Here is a 17,029-nt window from a genome sequence, read left to right as displayed (position 1 = left end):
GAAGTGGTCTGGGGATCGGTTCTGGGGACTGGAGGGGCAAAGGGGGGGGCTAACGCAGTGGGCAAGATGGGCACCTCCCGTCGAAGATGGGGGGACACGTGGTGAGGTCGGGACCAGCGCCTCCCGTCCAGGCATGGGGACATGCTTCTACGGGGACTGGAGGTGTGGCGTGGTGGTTGCTGTATTGGCAAAATGTGACTTTTGGCAATACGGTGAGGAGACTATGGCGTGGGCATGGAAGGGGGGCTGAGCGATAGACACTAGGACTCAATGTTATGGAAGAGACAATGTCATTTTTTTTGGGAGGGATGTTCTATGTTTAGTTCTGACGGTCAACTTCTCCTTTCCCTGATGAGAGTCGCGGTTTCCGGCCGGAACTGTGGCTCATTTGGTAAGCGGTGGAGGTTGGGGGGATTTGTCTGTCAGGTTAGGATTATAAATTGGGGTATTTTGTTGATGTTTTATTATTACTCTTGTTTGGAACGGTTTTGTGTTTTGGTAAGAACGGTAGTCAGCCTTTGTTGGTCCGTTAGGGGTCCAGTGAATGAAGTAAGGTTTCTTGTTTAGTTAGACATTTATAAAATTTATTATATGGCTAGGTTTCTGGTTTAGATTAGGCATTTAAACTTTTATTATATAATTGTGGTTTCTCGTTTAGTTAGACGTTCACATTTTCTTGGTTATATGATTTGGGTGGGACTAGGGATAGCCCCAAATGGGGGAATGTTGTGGAAAATGTGTATACGGGGGTGGAGGTAGGAAAGGGGTTAGTCTTGACTAGTTTAATATAGGTCAACTAGCAGGGCTCAAAGACACTAGGGCGACAGTCTGGCTGATGTTCTTAAAACAACCTCAAGTATAGGACAGATAGACATTTCAAGTAAATCACATCTTGTTCTTTTCTTTTTTAATCTTGACTCCAGCTTTGTCTCAGGACGATAAACCTTTAGACTTATCTTCTGTTTTTATTCTCTCTTCTATGTTAAATCTATGTGTCATCTTAATGTACGTCATGTCATATCTGATAATATGTTACGTCATCATATCTTCATGTCGGGGCAGGGCTGGGAAGGTATTATCTGGGGGAACGGGGGGTTGGGGGGTCAGAGTGTTTTTCTTCAACTGTGGTGACCGTCTACTGAGCCATAGCTTTTGCTGTTAAAACTTCTTTTCCTAAATAAATTACCTACTTGTTAAAATTGGAAATATCGTCTCCTGCTGTGTTAAACAACCATCAGCCACAACACTCCAGATACAGGAGCCAGTGCAGTAATCCCTTGGTCCGTAGACAAAGCAACAGATATACTCCAGTATGCACGACAGCATGGATGAAAGCTAGCCAGCCTCTGTGGTCCTAGAGGCGGGCTCGATGGTGCTCCTCACAGGGTGGATCCCACACAGCAGTGGGGTAGACGGTTCTCTGCTCCAGCAGACACAGTACCAAAGCAATATAATCCAGCCGGAAAAGGCTCTGCATTCGCCAGTGTAGGTTCTCCGGTGTACATATCCAACGGTTCTCATCTAGGACTCCTCAGATGGCGGCACGAGTTTAGGCCGCCCAGCCTGGATAAGTGCACTAGCTAGAGTACGACGAACCGGTGGTAATGCTGGTCACTATAGAACGGTAGCCGCACGATACACTATAAAATAGACTATTACTTCACAATAGAATAAGTCGAACTCGACGATACAGTGTTAAACTCTGACACTTTAGCTATCTATTCGCACGCGGTTCTCAAGGCTCTATTTAGGGGCAAAGGGGCCCACTTCACGGCACGTTGTATCGTGGTGAAGGCTTCAACGTTTTGGGTCTAAGTGCTGCTGTATCCACCTGCGACGTATTTATACGTAAGGTGAATAATCTAGTGCCAACCTCAGTTCTGTCTCGTATTACTGCGCAAACCTGGACATGTTGAGACATGTCTTGGCGGTGGCTTTGAACTTGCCATTGGGGGTATGGCCGTTGGCGCCTAGGGGTCGCTGTCCAATAGGAGAACGAATATTATGGTCTGGCCTGTACCTAGGTAAAGGGATATTCCGTGTATATATACAAAGAATATACAAGGGATATCAGACGATATACAAATATTATACAATATATCTCAAGTAATAAATATATATATTCGGTTTAATCTGACCCTTTGTAACAGCTATGATTCAAGCGGTTTGTAAAAAAAAACATCTTTAGATACATTTATGATGCAGGACATTGCTGGCTTTGTGTTTACAGAAGTACGCGACCTACCAGTGGAACATGCCTGACTTTTGTGCAGCTTATGGATGCTCTACTCGCCGTAGTGTAGAACCAAGAAGACGTGGGATCACCTTTCACCTGTAAGATATGACAATATTACGTCTATAATTAGGATAATCGCTAGTTACTTAGTACTTTAACATGAGCGGGCACAGACTCATGTCGCACACACGCACACTTATGGCCAAAGGAAAGGACACTTTAAATTAGAATAACAGGAACAGTGTATTGCACTACCAAAGCTAACTAGCATGTCCCATATGCTCTGTAAATAACTATGTACAGATACTGAGATGTCACTCCATGTTACCTGTTACCTGTTTACTGCACAATGTTGTTTTTTAATTTTTTGATTCTATTATATGTTGTACCACTGTATTGCACATCGTTGCGGGCAAGACCACCCGCATTTCATTGTATACCTGTATGCCGTGACAATTAAAACTCTTGACTTGACTTGACTAGATGTATGTACTATACAAGTCCTGCTACAAAGGAATAGTGGGGTTATGTGAGATAGCCTAATAGTATTGCAAGATTGTTGTTGACCCAGCCTTTTTAGAATGTTGCTAACATTGTTTACAAAAATCATTGAATGCTTCTTTTGGACACCTTTTTATAAATCTTAATGTGGTTGTCTTATTCTTAAAATTTGCATAAATTCATACAATTACCCCCAAAATATCATAATTCAGGTGTGTATTTTTGTCCTTACCCTTAATGCTAAAGTAAAGTACTGTAAGGTGGAAAATGTTGACAATAATCTCTATATTTGGCTACCTTTCTCATGTTCTGAAGGTTTCCCAAAGCCGGAGAGAGGAGGAGACAGTGGGAACTGGCATTAAGGAGGGACGGTTTTGTTGCGACTGGCACGACACTGCTCTGCAGTGACCACTTTACCAGTGAGCAATTTGACAGGACGGGGCAGACTGTCCGCCTTAAAGATGGTGTTGTGCCAACAATGTTCAGCTTCCCTGCTCACCTTCAAAGGGTATGTGTTTGGCCAATAGGTATTCAAGGTGTATGAGATTGGTATATCAATGTCACACTGTAGTTTTTCTTTCTGCAAGTAAATAATGTGTTTTTTATTACAGCACATTTTAGACACTCAACTTCTTTAATTATGTTTATTTCAGCCGGCTGCAACTAGAAGCACACACAATTCTAGAAGAGCGGAAGACAACCTTCCAATGGCCTTGCCTGAGGATGAACCTCAGCCTGATGTTGTGAGTATTTGCATGTAGAACTTTTTTTTTACCACTACACCCCTGATCATATGGCTTGCCATATTAAATCCTTCATCTCGGTGGTACGCAGGAAGGTCTATGATGGTGTTACTAGAAGAGCCTAATATTATTTGAGGTGGTACTGTTTGTCACTCATACACTTTGATGAATAAACATGTGCGAACATTGAAACTACAGGGTTAGGCAACACTTACAATCAAAACAGCCATTTTCGTCCAGAGCCACAAAACATATTTTTGCCTTCTAAGGGGACAAGCCTATTAAAGGGGCTATGTATTATAAATGTCATTTTTCAGTCTCTAGCATTGTATTATAGTAATAGGAGTTCGTATCAATGTGTTTTAGGGTCTAAATACCATATTGGTGGATTGCTCAGATTCAGCCCAGCCCCTTTCGTCCTCCAGTAAATCAGGTCATTTTGATTTGAAGGCCTGAGTCACGTCATTCAGGCTCTGGGTAGCGCACAGTGATGCGATTGGCTCTGTGGTTGGAGCTAATGCCCGCCCCCATTCTACCTAGACTGACTGTACACAGCGAAACCATTTCCTCATACGGGGGGGGGGGGGGGGGGGAGCTGCAGTGCGCCACACACACGCAAACGGGAGATTGAAAGAAAGAAAAAAAAAAACCACAAGCTGCCGGCGGACTCTCATCACCGAGAGCCGAGAGGGAGAGAAAGGAAGAGAGAGGGAGAGAGATAGAGAGCACTTGGGGGGGGGGGGGGACCTGCAGCGCGCCACACACACGCAAACGGGAGATTGAAAGAAAGAAAAAGAAAAACCACAAGCTGCCGGCGGACTCTCATCACCGAGAGCCGAGAGGGAGAGAAAGGAAGAGAGAGGGAGAGAGATAGAGAGCACTTGGGGGGGGGGGGGGGGGACCTGCAGCGCGCCACACACACGCAAACGGGAGATTGAAAGAAAGAAAAAAAAAACCACAAGCTTTTTTTTCTCTCTCTCTCTCTCTCTCTCTCTCTCTCCCACCCCCTCCCTCTCTCGCTCTCTCTCTCTCTCTCTCTCTCTCTCTCTCTTCCCTCCCCTCCCTCCCTCCCTCTACCAGTGCAGACTGTGTGGCACTGTCACTCAAAGTGCTTATGGGCGGAGCCAGGCCATAACAGCCTGATTTCTTGAGGCTGAAAAATTATGGTTTTGAGTACTTGATTAGAAATATAAAACAATGCATTTTTTTGAAAAAAAACTTACAAATGTCTTCAATAGACTAACAGGAATTGTGTAAAGTTGCCCAAATAGTGCTAGGAATAGCAATACATAGCCCCTTTAAGATCAATTTCTTAAAAGTATGCTGAGTTGGAGAATTGGAGAATGTAAAAATGAATTTAGGGTCACAGCATTGATAAGTGAACATTGAAATGTTTAAAAAAAGTAACTGTTATTAATTCTTACTATTATTTATGTATTCATATATTTTGCCAAAGGAACAGGGAACCACGGGAGAGAGGGGAAAGAGCCGCAAGCGGCAGGCCACTGACCACCCTTACTCATTGCCTGTTATGTTATCAGTAGCTGAGCTGCCTGGGGCAAGATGGCCGCCCTACGACGACGTCGCTCTCCATTGGCCGGCCGGCAGCGCGGGTAAGCTATCGTACAGTTCTATATATATCTATGGTTTCGTTGGCCCATATAATTTCCTGATACGTGGAACCGTCGGTGCGTGAAGCTTACTCCAATAGAGTCCAGCTGCAATGCCGCAGCGATCCTCACACGGGGCAAGCCTGTGGCAGCCACAGAGACCGTGCGCTGATTGCAGAGAGGGGACGTCACTCCACATTGGTTCTAGCCCCTCCCCCTTGACCAGGCTCGGGTGGGACGTGTCTATATTAATCCCAGCCGAAGATTGCAAGAGCGCTTCCGCATTTTGCCCTGATTGGCCCCGGTAACGCCCTCCAAATGCGCATTTTCTTTTCCCCCGCTCAGACGCCGAAATGGAATACATGTATTGTATATTATCGCGACGCGATTCACTCGCAACGCCATAACATTTTCCCTGTACAGCGCAACGTTAACACAACGCAGCTGTCAACTGTACTTTACATATTATCCAAACGAGGACCACATGTACTTTACATATTATGGAATACATGTCAATCAATCAATCGCGTACCTCTTAGTTAGCTCAGTTAGCTGCATGTTAGCTCAGTTAGCTCACCAGTTAGCTCATGTTAGCTCAGCAGTTAGCTCATGTTAGCTCAGTAGTTAGCTTCATGTTAGCTCCATGTTAGCTCAGCAGTTAGCTCAGTTAGCTCAGTAGTTAGCTCCATGTTAGCTCAGTAGTTAGCTCAGCAGTTAGCTTCATGTTAGCTCAGTAGTTAGCTTCATGTTAGCTCAGTAGGTATCAATCAATCAATTGTAGCGCTGGGATAAAGGAGTCGGAGGCGGTGTATCGAAGTTGAACCTAATTCCTTTATTCAACAGCAGCATAACAACAATGTCAACGTAGTCGAATCGATAGGTAGAATGATGTATCGAAGTTGAACTTAATTCCTTTATTCAACAGCAGCATAACAACAATGTCAACGTAGTCGAATCGATAGGTAGAATGAATGCTCGAGGCAGGAAGTGCTACACACAATATTGTCCGGGGGGAACTACTATTCCCAACAACAGTTCTGTGTGAATTATGTACAGTCACTACACAATCAATCAATCATGTACCTCTTGCACGGCGCGGCGGCTGGCGTGGCTGAATAACAGTAGCAGTGATCGCCTGCTGCGTCCATCGCGTGTATATATATACCGTATTAGTATTAATAGCATATAGCAATAGCAATATATAGCAATAGCAATAGCATATAGTATTAATGTGATTGACCAGCGTTAATGTGTGCTAATATGGCCGTTCTGGCATCTGTGATTCGTGTTGAATGGGGGTCGCGTCGAACCAAGCGGCGACCTGCATGCGCATGCGCGGCGAGCACCTAGGCGAAGGAAAAGCGCATTACCGCACTGGCGTATGGCGAAGAATGCGGAAGCGCTCTTGCACTCTTCGGCTGGGATTAATATAGACGCGGGTGGGACGTGCGGCTGGAGAGAGTGCGAGAGAGAGAGAGAGAGAGAGAGAGAGAGAGAGAGAGAGAGAGAGAGAGAGAGAGAGAGAGAGAGAGAGAGAGAGAGAGATGGCCGTGATGATCTGACAGATGAAATAGTGAATAGAAAAGAGAGAAGGTGGGCAGGAATTGATTGATTGATTGATTGAAAACTTTAACACATTGAATAATACAGTAAAAGACTTTCGTCTTGTTTACCAATGTACAGTTTCCTCTCTGGCCCTGTTTACGATTGCAGGTAAGAATAGGGAGGTGTAGTGGTTACGTCATTGCCGATTTTCGTGTTCCACCCTCTGTCCAATACAATGTATTTCCCCATTGCCCATTTCTAAATCGTCTCGTTTAAAACAAATAAAGGATTAACATTGGCATGGTGTACCTTTCTGTGATTATTCATCCACAATCTATAGCTCAACATGGAAATATTCGCAATGAATCATTAAAAAAAATCGCTGAATTTTATTTCAACCAAAAATGCTTAAACAATAATGTTAGTGATAGAAGGGAACTTGTTTGGTGGAAAAATTGAAGGTTTTTCAATTTCCATGCGGCAGAATTGTTACAATAGCCGATAATCCATTTTCCCAATGATGAAGCCCTATACGGGTGGAACAACCAGTGACGTCAGACTACACCTCCTATAGAGAATGTACATTTTTCACACATTGCAATACAATATTTCTGTTTACCCAACAGTGATATGTTTTGGTTTTTAATTAACCAGCGGCACGGTGGTGTAGTGTTAACACTGTCACCTCACAGCAAGAAAGTCCAGGGTTTGATTCCCGCTTGGGGACCAGGGCCCTCATTCATCAACGTGGACGTAGAACTTGACCTACTTCCACACGTAAGCACGGAATGTAGAACTAGCGTACGCACAGGGAAGTCGGCATTCATCACACGTGCGTACGCAGGCTCTATGGTCCTCCGTGTTGATGAATACCACTTTGTTCTACCGTCAATGCTCGTGCATGATTATCCATATATGGTCATGAAAATGAGGAAACACCCCCCATGGGATGTGAAATAATGGACGGACCCGAGCGGAACCCTGAGAAACTCCACGAAGATTGTTCACTGCTGTCGAACCAAGAAGACACTATCGCGTATTGTGGGATAAATAAAAGGCGGACTCGTAAACGGTGATGTCAGATATCAACGGCTCCCTAAGACCATTGCTGCAATTCTGCCTGGACAGCTCAAAATACTAATAAAGACCGTTCGTTGACCACTGTTTGGCGTTGGTTGTGTGTCATTATAACCGTGCTGTAATATGAATGCCTTTATTAGTTGTGTTCGATTGGCTATATGATTTTTAGATGCATCTATTTTGTTGTCGGCTAATAAAGACCGCGCTGGAATATGACTGCCTTTTCCCGTGTTGTTTGATTAATACCCCAGGGATTAAAGTTCTCCTCAATTTGATTCCAAATCGCGATGGATCTCCCGTCAATCTTCTACCTGCTGCATATGATTTCTAGAGGCATACTACAATCTATTTTGATGTCAGTATTGGGTAGCCTATATAAACAATATAATACGAGAGCATATACAAGAACAATGAATCTCACTGCATGTATGATAGCCTGCCTTTCAATACATGAACTTGAATTCCATCATGTCTGTGTGCGGGTCACTGCGGGAACTCACAAGGCTGTTGTCACAATGTAAATAAGAACGTGCACTGAAAAGTTACAGTATGTAGTTGGTTGATCATTTGTATGACAGTCAGTAAACCCTTGCAAAAAGTATCCGTTTTATTTAATGAATTGAAAACATTCAGCATCGCCTTCCTCCCGGCATCCAGCAATAACATGTATCAGGCAAATGCGCATCGCAACATTGACTGAGTGGAATCCCTTTCTATTCACATAACTGCATTTGTGATGGAGCTTTGACAGCTACAGTAACAGTCTATTGGTCGATCCATCTCCAATATCACGATGGACCGTGCCGCGGTGGCAAAGACGTACCCGAGGGTGGAGAGGATCTTGAATGAATTCCATCATCATATATATGTTGTGTTTCTGTCCACTATGTTTGTTACTTTGTTATTCCCCCCCCCTATCTATGTAAAGCGACCTTGGGTCTCTTGAAAGGCGCTATATAAAATGAAGCTATTATTATTATTATTATTATTATTATTATTATTATTATTATTATTATTATTATTATTATTATTATTATTATTATTATTATCATCACATCTGTGCGGGAGCTCACAAATAGACTGTTAGTCTCAGTGAAGTTTCAACGGAGGTCATCTATTCTAACCAACAAATTGAAGTAGAAAGCATTTCGTGACCAATCTTATTTGGAAACATGACACACATAATAATTTGCTTTTTATTTGAAACAATATCTAATCGCGTTTGGAGGTTGGTGTTTTGCGTCTGCCCCCCCGTGCCCAGGCATGCGTTGTTCATGGGACTGGGTAGCACGGTGTGCAACCTCACGCGCTATTTGCATATCAATAGCGCCGGTCGTCAGGTGTGTTAAATACGTTCTCAGACACATTCACACCTAACTTGTTGTGAAGACGTGTTACATTCCATTCGTAGAGGCGAATTAGGCACTGTCTTTAGTCTGTGCCCAAGCGAGGGGACATTAAATGCGCATTCGCGGGAGCGCGCGCACGCGCCGGGAGCGCGCGTGCACGTGGTGCGTGTCACCCCAGATGATTTCAATAACGCACCACTGCCCGTGCCAAACAAGCAGGCCAACCTCTTGTTCGCGTGTGAGCCCGTTATAATTACACTACTGTCGCTATTTTGCAATGAACTATAATGAATTACGGGGTAATACAGAAGTTGAACACTAATGCACGGAAGCTTATTTCCGCCTTGGAACTAATGCAGGACTGAGGAGTGCTTATGCGTAGTAACGATCTTCTACCACTGGGAGCTAGGTACGCCAGGTCTGACCTGTGCGTAGATGTACGCACGAAGTCAAGTTCAAATCGAAATTGATGAATCCCACTCTTTGCTTAGAAATGATCGTACGCACAGGGTAAGCACAGATCTGTGCGTAGAACACGTTGATGAATGAGGGCCCAGGTTTCCATGATTCCAGGTACTCAGGTGGGGTATCTCCCAGGCCTTTCTGTGTGGAGTTTGCATGTTCTTCCCGTGCTCGCAAGGGTTTCCCCCCCGATAAGATAAACCCAATGGAAAAACATGCACAACAGATCACTAACGCTGTGGTGTCCTTGACGAAGACGGACAGGAGCACTTGGATTGGTCCCCGGGGGTTCGGCTCACGTTGACGCCCTATCTGCTCCCGGCTGCCCATGGGGGGAAGGACAACGGGATGGGAAAAGTGCAGAGAGACATTTCATCGGCGACACAGTGCATGTGTGTGTGTGTACCTGTGGGTCGCCCATCTCGCGTGTGTGTGTTAAACTCAGGGGCGGAGCTTCCTACAGGCGATATAGGCGGTTGCCTATAGGGCGCCACCCAGAGGGGGGCGCCAAATTTTTTTTTTTAAAGAAATTAAAATAAAAAAATAAAAAATATTTTTTTTTGCTCTGCGCAGTTTTGGCACCCTCCTCTATATCTGCAACCATTATTTTTACATAAAAAAAAATCGAACATAAGGGAAAATGAGCCAAAAATCTAAAACGGTCGGTCGGTCTGAGCCTCAGCTTTAGGTGTTCACAGTCAGAACATGCTAGAGCGCTGTGCATTGATGGGTATCGGTCAAGTGTTTATAGAATTGAGCGTTGAGGAAAGAAAGACTAACGTTAGAGAACTATGAAGAGGCAAAAGCCATCCGGCCATCCAGTATAAAAAGAGAAGAAAAGAAGAAGACGAGAAACGTGCCAAGGTGAAAGGTACAGTGGCGAATCCTCCTGGAAGCCAACGGAAGCCAGGCTTCCCCATTATTAAAATATGAATTAATATGAAATATGAAATATGAAATATGAAGAGATTTTTTTTTTTTTTTATAATTTTTCTAACAAACACATAAACAAACATGACAACACACGATTAGATATACAAGCATTGTAAAACAGTGTACATCAGTTAACTCACCGTTTGGATAAATGTCTTATACAAGATATACCCCTAATACCTGCTATCTATTCCCCTACACACATATGCTCTTGCTCGCACCCCCCGCCCTGGACCCCCCAATGGATAATCCATCCATTATCCTTCGCTCCTAACCAGACACTACCATTAAATGCTAGCTTTTATTCTCTCCACCACTTCTAACCACATTGTCAATTTGGATTCATTGAGACCCAAAATTCTTGCTGTAGATATTTCTAGATAAATCACATCGAGATATGTAAGAATCCAGACCTTTCGGCAAATTTTTTCCGGTTGAAACCATTGTGATGCTATCAGTTTTTTAGCCACTGTAATACCAGATAAAACCAATCTCTTTTGCTGTATAGGTACTGCATATTCAAAAACATCATTCAGCAGTAATATAGAGGGGTGTACAGGTATATTCAGAATTAAGAGATTTGATAATTGCTGGGTCACTTCTTCCCAGAATATCTTAACTGGTGGGCAGTCCCAATACATGTGCATAAATGTCCCCTTGTCCCCATTTGTACATAAGGAGCATTTGGAGTCTTGTTTAAGACCCATTCTGTTCAGTCTTATAGGAGTCAAGTATGTCCTATGAATATAGTTAAGATTGATTTGTTGATGGTCCGGGTTCCTTGATGCAAGTCGAACATTTGCCCAGGCTTCTTGCCAATCAAAATCTTTTTCTAGGTCTGGTATATCCCTCCTCCAAACACAGTCTAGGTGGAGGGTTTCATACGAAGCCGTTAGTAATTGATGATACAAATCTGATACAAAACCTCTCGATGTCTCTCTTTCATAGAAACATTTGTGGTATCTGTGGTGTGCAATTGGTATGTCTAATGGAACACCGTGAGTCGTTTGTTGAAAACATCTCCTAATGTATGTATGCCTTGCTTTTCCCATCTAGGGAATCTTATAGGTCGTTTTCTAATCAGGAGTGCATTGTTATTGAATAAGGGAGTATGATTATGCCATTTATGTGGATTAGAATATTTTTTTTGTGTTTCACGCTATATCCGGATCGCATGTGTAATTATGGGGCCAAATTTCAGTTCGCATTGCTTAATTGATATTTTGGTGTATACTATGTCCTGCAGTCTCTGTGGTGCTACTATATTTACTTCTAAATTTCTCCAGGATACTGATGCTTGGGGTTCAAACCAGGTTGTCAGTGAATAAGTAAATAATGTAGAGTAGAGCGTTTCTAATTCCGCCAGTTTTGAGCATCGATTCTTGCATATTTTGGATGAAAAGCTATCCGTGAAATCCTTGATCATTCCCTTTACCGACATCCATAATATTCTAGTGTCCGGCACCGAGTTCACATTCTCTGGTAGGAATACTGAAAGAGCTTCTTTGAGTTGTGTAATGAATTCCTTGTTATTCAGCAGTGTTGTGTTAAAGCGCCATCTTGGGGCTCGGGATAATAGTACACCAAATGATCCTTTTAGGAGTAAATAACAATGATCTGATAATGCATTGGGTACCATCTCCACTTCATAGTTATCAAATAGTCTCTGTGTTGCGAAAACATTATCTATTCTGGAGAGTGTTTTATGTCTTGCTGATCGACAAGAGTACTTCCGGGTCGTGGGGTTGAGTGATCGCCATAGATCATTTACACCTGTATTCTTTGCCCAATCCTTTAACGCATTAGATGACTTTTTTTGTTCGTTGGAAAAGTTGGGATAAGATTTATCCAACCCACGGTCCTCACAGGTTCAATGTTTTTTTATTGGCAGCCTGAATCAAAGCAGACATGTTTCGGACAATGTCCTTCATCAGTGGTATGGCTAGCTATACCACTGATGAAGGACATTGTCCGAAACATGTCTGCTTTGATTCAGGCTGCCAATAAAAAAACATTGAACCTGTGAGTGCTGGTCCGGCTACCCTGCTTTGATATACTGAACTTTATGGGATTACAGCACCCAGTGTGAGTACTTGTGAGCGCAGTCTAACTTGACTTTATCCAACCCACGGTCCCAAATGGCATTAAAATCTGCACCAATTATAAATGAGTATTCTGGAAGGTTTAACATTTCCCTAGTGAGTGCAGTGTAGAAATTATTTTCGTATAGATTTGGGGCATATACCGCTACCAACGCTATTTTCCCATTCTTGTGTATAATCTTAGCTATGGTTATCCGACCATCTGCATCAGACCATACTCCCTTCAATTCAATATTCAATTTCCGTTACACGACTATAGCAACTCCACGGGTTCTCGTTCCAAAGGAAGAGTGACTAATGTTATGGTATGTGTTGTCCGCTAACGTAGCTTTGTCTCCCACTAAAATGTGCGTTTCGCTTAATAGAGCCACATCAACCTGTTTGTTTTTCATCAATGTGAGCACGCTTTTGCGTTTATGTTGATTATTTATTCCCCCAGTGTTCCAGATCATTATATTCAAACTAGCCATAATCTATACATATTGATTTGTATTTGTTGGTAATATTTCTGGAGTGCAAATTCACAATGGATTTATATCCCACTGTTGAGGTCCTGTTGAGAGCCGAGCATAAAAACATACATATATACAAAAAAATACCTGAACCCCCCTCCCTTACAGAGTCGTACAAGGTACCTATTTGATACCTCCTTCGCGTACAACCTCTTCCTTTCCTGCACCTCCGGTCTGCCCAGAATGAGCAATTTATCCTAATCTTTCCTATGTATACCATAGGATCTATGCTTTAATTCTAATTTAATAGAATGTCACCTGTGACCAAGCCTCTCTCCCCTTAATGTAATTATAACAGAATGAAAATTATACCTCGATTGGTATACTCATTTAAACCTCTTTTTTTTCCCTTTTTAAACCTTCTATTAACATTTATTGGTTAGAACATTTCAGAATAACGAAATAAAGAATAAGAAATAGTGATGTTTAGAATTAGATATCGAAAACCCATCTAATCCGGGAATATCTACTTAAATTTTTTAAATACCTTTGTATGTTTACACATCTAAACAACAAGGAGATTTTAAATACTTGTATGCAGATCGTCCACCGTCATGCGTGATCATTAATCTGTTATGGTGGTCGTTGTTCTTCACGTCTATTTCATGACCAAGACTCATATCATTGTTATTTCACGGGGCCATCATTGAAAAAGGTATTGTATTCCATAGTGCTGTCAGCCGCTCGTTATTTGCCGTTTGATGCTTTAATGTTCCAGAACATTCCTCGTGCCCTAAAACAATAACCATCCAGTGTATTCCAGAATATTCCGTTATGACTCATAGCCTTCAAGTAAGAAAAATAGAGTATAAAAATCTAGAATGTTCCAAAATGGTCGGTATCAAATCAAGATCTGCATATTACCGTGAATCTATATTTATATGGTGTTTAGCGTTTTATATCAAATTACTTATTTCTCAATGTTGTCAAAAGTTTGTATGTTGTCGTTTTTTGATGTCCATGCAATTGTAGAGTTATCCGTGAAAGATGAAACTTGTCATCCACTTTTTACATTATTCATGTATTCTTCTGCCGCCTTAAGCGAACGTAGCATGAATCTCTTTCCTTCTCCCTCAACTATGGAAAGATTCGCAGGGTACCGTAGGATGGGGTGGAGACCTTTCTCATATAGCTGGTTTACTACAACCTTGTAGTGGGCCCGCAGAGTTATGGCTTCCTTGCACATATCTTCATAAAACCACACTCTTTTCCCTTTGTACATCAGTTTTCCCCATCTCTTGCGTGATTCCCTGATAATCGTGTCTCTTGTTGCAGTTTCCCGTAGACTAGCAATTATCACTCTTTCCTTGTTGTTTTTATTGTAGTTTTCAGATCCAATTCTGTAGCGTTTGTCCACTATAGGTTCTGTAGATAGGATTTCAGAACCTAGGATTTAGAATAGTACTGCAGCAAACTTGTCATCTGTGCAGTCGACTGATTCATCCAGACCCACTATACAGAGATTGAATCTGCGGGCGTGCCGTTCTATTTCTAGCAGATGGATCAAGTTTTCCTCCTTGTTGTCTTGGATCAACTGCCGGAGCTGTTTGTTTTCCAGTTGCATTTCCTTCAATACTTCAGCGATATCTTCAGATAGTTCCTTATTCTTCTCCTCTTGCTTCCGTGAGTATTCGATCCCAGTATTTGCAACCTCCGTAATGCGATCGGATTGTGCTACAAACTGTGTGTTGATATATTCAAATTTAGCCTCTATGGCTATCTTAAATGCGGTAGCATTAGCCTCGACTCTAGCCACAGCTTTAGCCATATCAGTAACCTTGTCGGTTAGGATTTTCATCATATCTGTCATCCGCGTTTTGAAGTCGGGTGGAATACTCTCCATGACTGTCTCTGCTGAGGTCGTTTGAATGTTAGAATCCATGCTATTGTCTGGTTTTTTATTCTCAATAGCGTCCGCTCTTCCCTTCCCTGAACGTGTCACCGCGCCGTCTGCCGTTGGAGAATCTGCTTCACGTCTTTTTGAGCTATCTTTCTTTGGTCGCATGCTAGAGAGTAAGAAAATGCCCTTCCTATCAAAATGGAATGTGCATTGTGTTTTATGGATGATTGATGAGGTCAACGCCCCCTTTTTTCTATGAGGTCATGTCAGAGGTCATGACCCCTAGCAGGTGTCGACCGCCTAACAGGTATTGACCCCCCCCCTCTAAAGGGGTGATGTACGCGGGAAAGCATCTGACCCCAGAGTCTCATCTATGACTAGTGTATGTGTGAGTGTGTGTGTGTGTGTGTATGTGTGTGTGTGTGTGTGTGTGTGTGTGTGTGTGTGTGTGTGTGTGTGTGTGTATGTATACTCCTTAAATATTCAGTGCTGTTTGGCCCCTATATTTTGTGATTACCTGTGTATGTAATATATTTGTGGAACTAAAATAAAAGTTTTTAAAAAATTTGTATGTGTATGTGTGTGAGTGTGTGTGTGTGTGTGTGTGTGTGTGTGTGTGTGTGTGTGTGTGTGTGTGTGTGTGTGTGTGTGTGTGTGTGTGTGTGTGTGTGTGTGTGTGTGTGTGTGTGTGTGTGTGTGTGTGTGTGTGTATGTGTGGAGGTTTCTACAGTACCTCCTCGTCCCCGGGAACCACAACAGTGTGTGCGTGTGTGGGTGTGTGTCAGAGACTTAGGGGGGGGATTCTACCGCCTAGCCCCCCGGGAACCAACACCACCCCCATCACCCCTAATACCCGACACCCCCGAGGTCTGAGAAAAATCAATAATCTATTGTATACTATGTGTGTGTGTGTGTGTGTGTGTGTGTGTGTGTGTGTGTGTGTGTGTGTGTGTGTGTGTGTGTGTGTGTGTGTATAGGTGTGTGTGTGTGTATAGGTGTGTGTGTGTGTGTGTGTGTGTGTATAGGTGTGTGTGTGTGTGTGTGTGTGTGTGTGGTGTGTGTGTGTGTGTGTGTGTGTGTGTGTGTGTGTCTATAGTGTATTAGTACATGAGGGGGTAGGACCTAAACAACTATTATTTACCCCATCACCGCAAGAGTACCCTAGACTCAGATCAAAACCTAGAGAGCTTCTTAACCTACAGGATGACTTCACACAGCTTTTATGGTATAATGCATGTACCATCAGATATTTTGTTTAGGTAGTTAGTATAAAAGCGTTTTTCAAGACAGACTTTAAGTAACGATTTTTATTTACTTACAGGTAGACAGCAACACCATAAGATAATTCTGCATCCGACTCGGGATCTTCATGCATCTCTGCTAATGCCTGGTAAGTCAACTCTGCTATCTATCCACTACTTGAATGTATAGACCTTACCATCGTTCTGTTAAACTTATGTACGAGTTATAGAAGGATATCGTTAGATTACGATAACTTTTTTGTTTTATATAAGGTTATATAAGGTTATATTATAACGTTTTGTTTTATATTACCACCGCAAAACAAAAACAGCCAACTAATAGACCGCGATGTGTTTTTGTTAGTTTAAAAAAGAAACAGAGAGAAGAAGAAGTATTTCCGGTTCCGGTCATAGTCCATCTCCTCTCTGCTATTAACTCCCACTGTCCTCTAAAGGGAACATGCATAGCTCTTTAGGTTAACGTTAGATATCAGAGGAATATGATATTATAAAGGTTAATACGTCCTTTTTTAAAACAGGGAGGGGAGACATCACACATATATAGTGTTAAGAACATTTTGTTACATTAAATATATTGTGTTGACTAAATGGTTAACACTGCCTATAGAGATATCCACCCCCGTATTCACTTCATGTTTTAATACACCGTCTATTTAAATGTAGATCCATTTCGGGGGGCCGACGATTCACAAAGATATTCGACGCCTAGCGATACAGTGGATCTAACAGAATCATCCTTACCAGCCTCACCCGAACCAACCCCAGAACTTACAGGTGACTAACTATATCTACATGATTTCTATATGAATTGAAAATGGGGTACCCTGATGGAAACAAAAGACAAACGTCTTTTT

This window comes from Notolepis coatsorum, assembly GCF_963971535.1.
Source record: "Notolepis coatsorum genome assembly, chromosome: 16".
Taxonomy (NCBI): Eukaryota; Metazoa; Chordata; class Actinopteri; order Aulopiformes; family Paralepididae; genus Notolepis; species Notolepis coatsorum.
The sequence above is the reverse complement of the archived record's forward strand: the minus strand, read 5'-3'. Positions refer to the sequence as shown.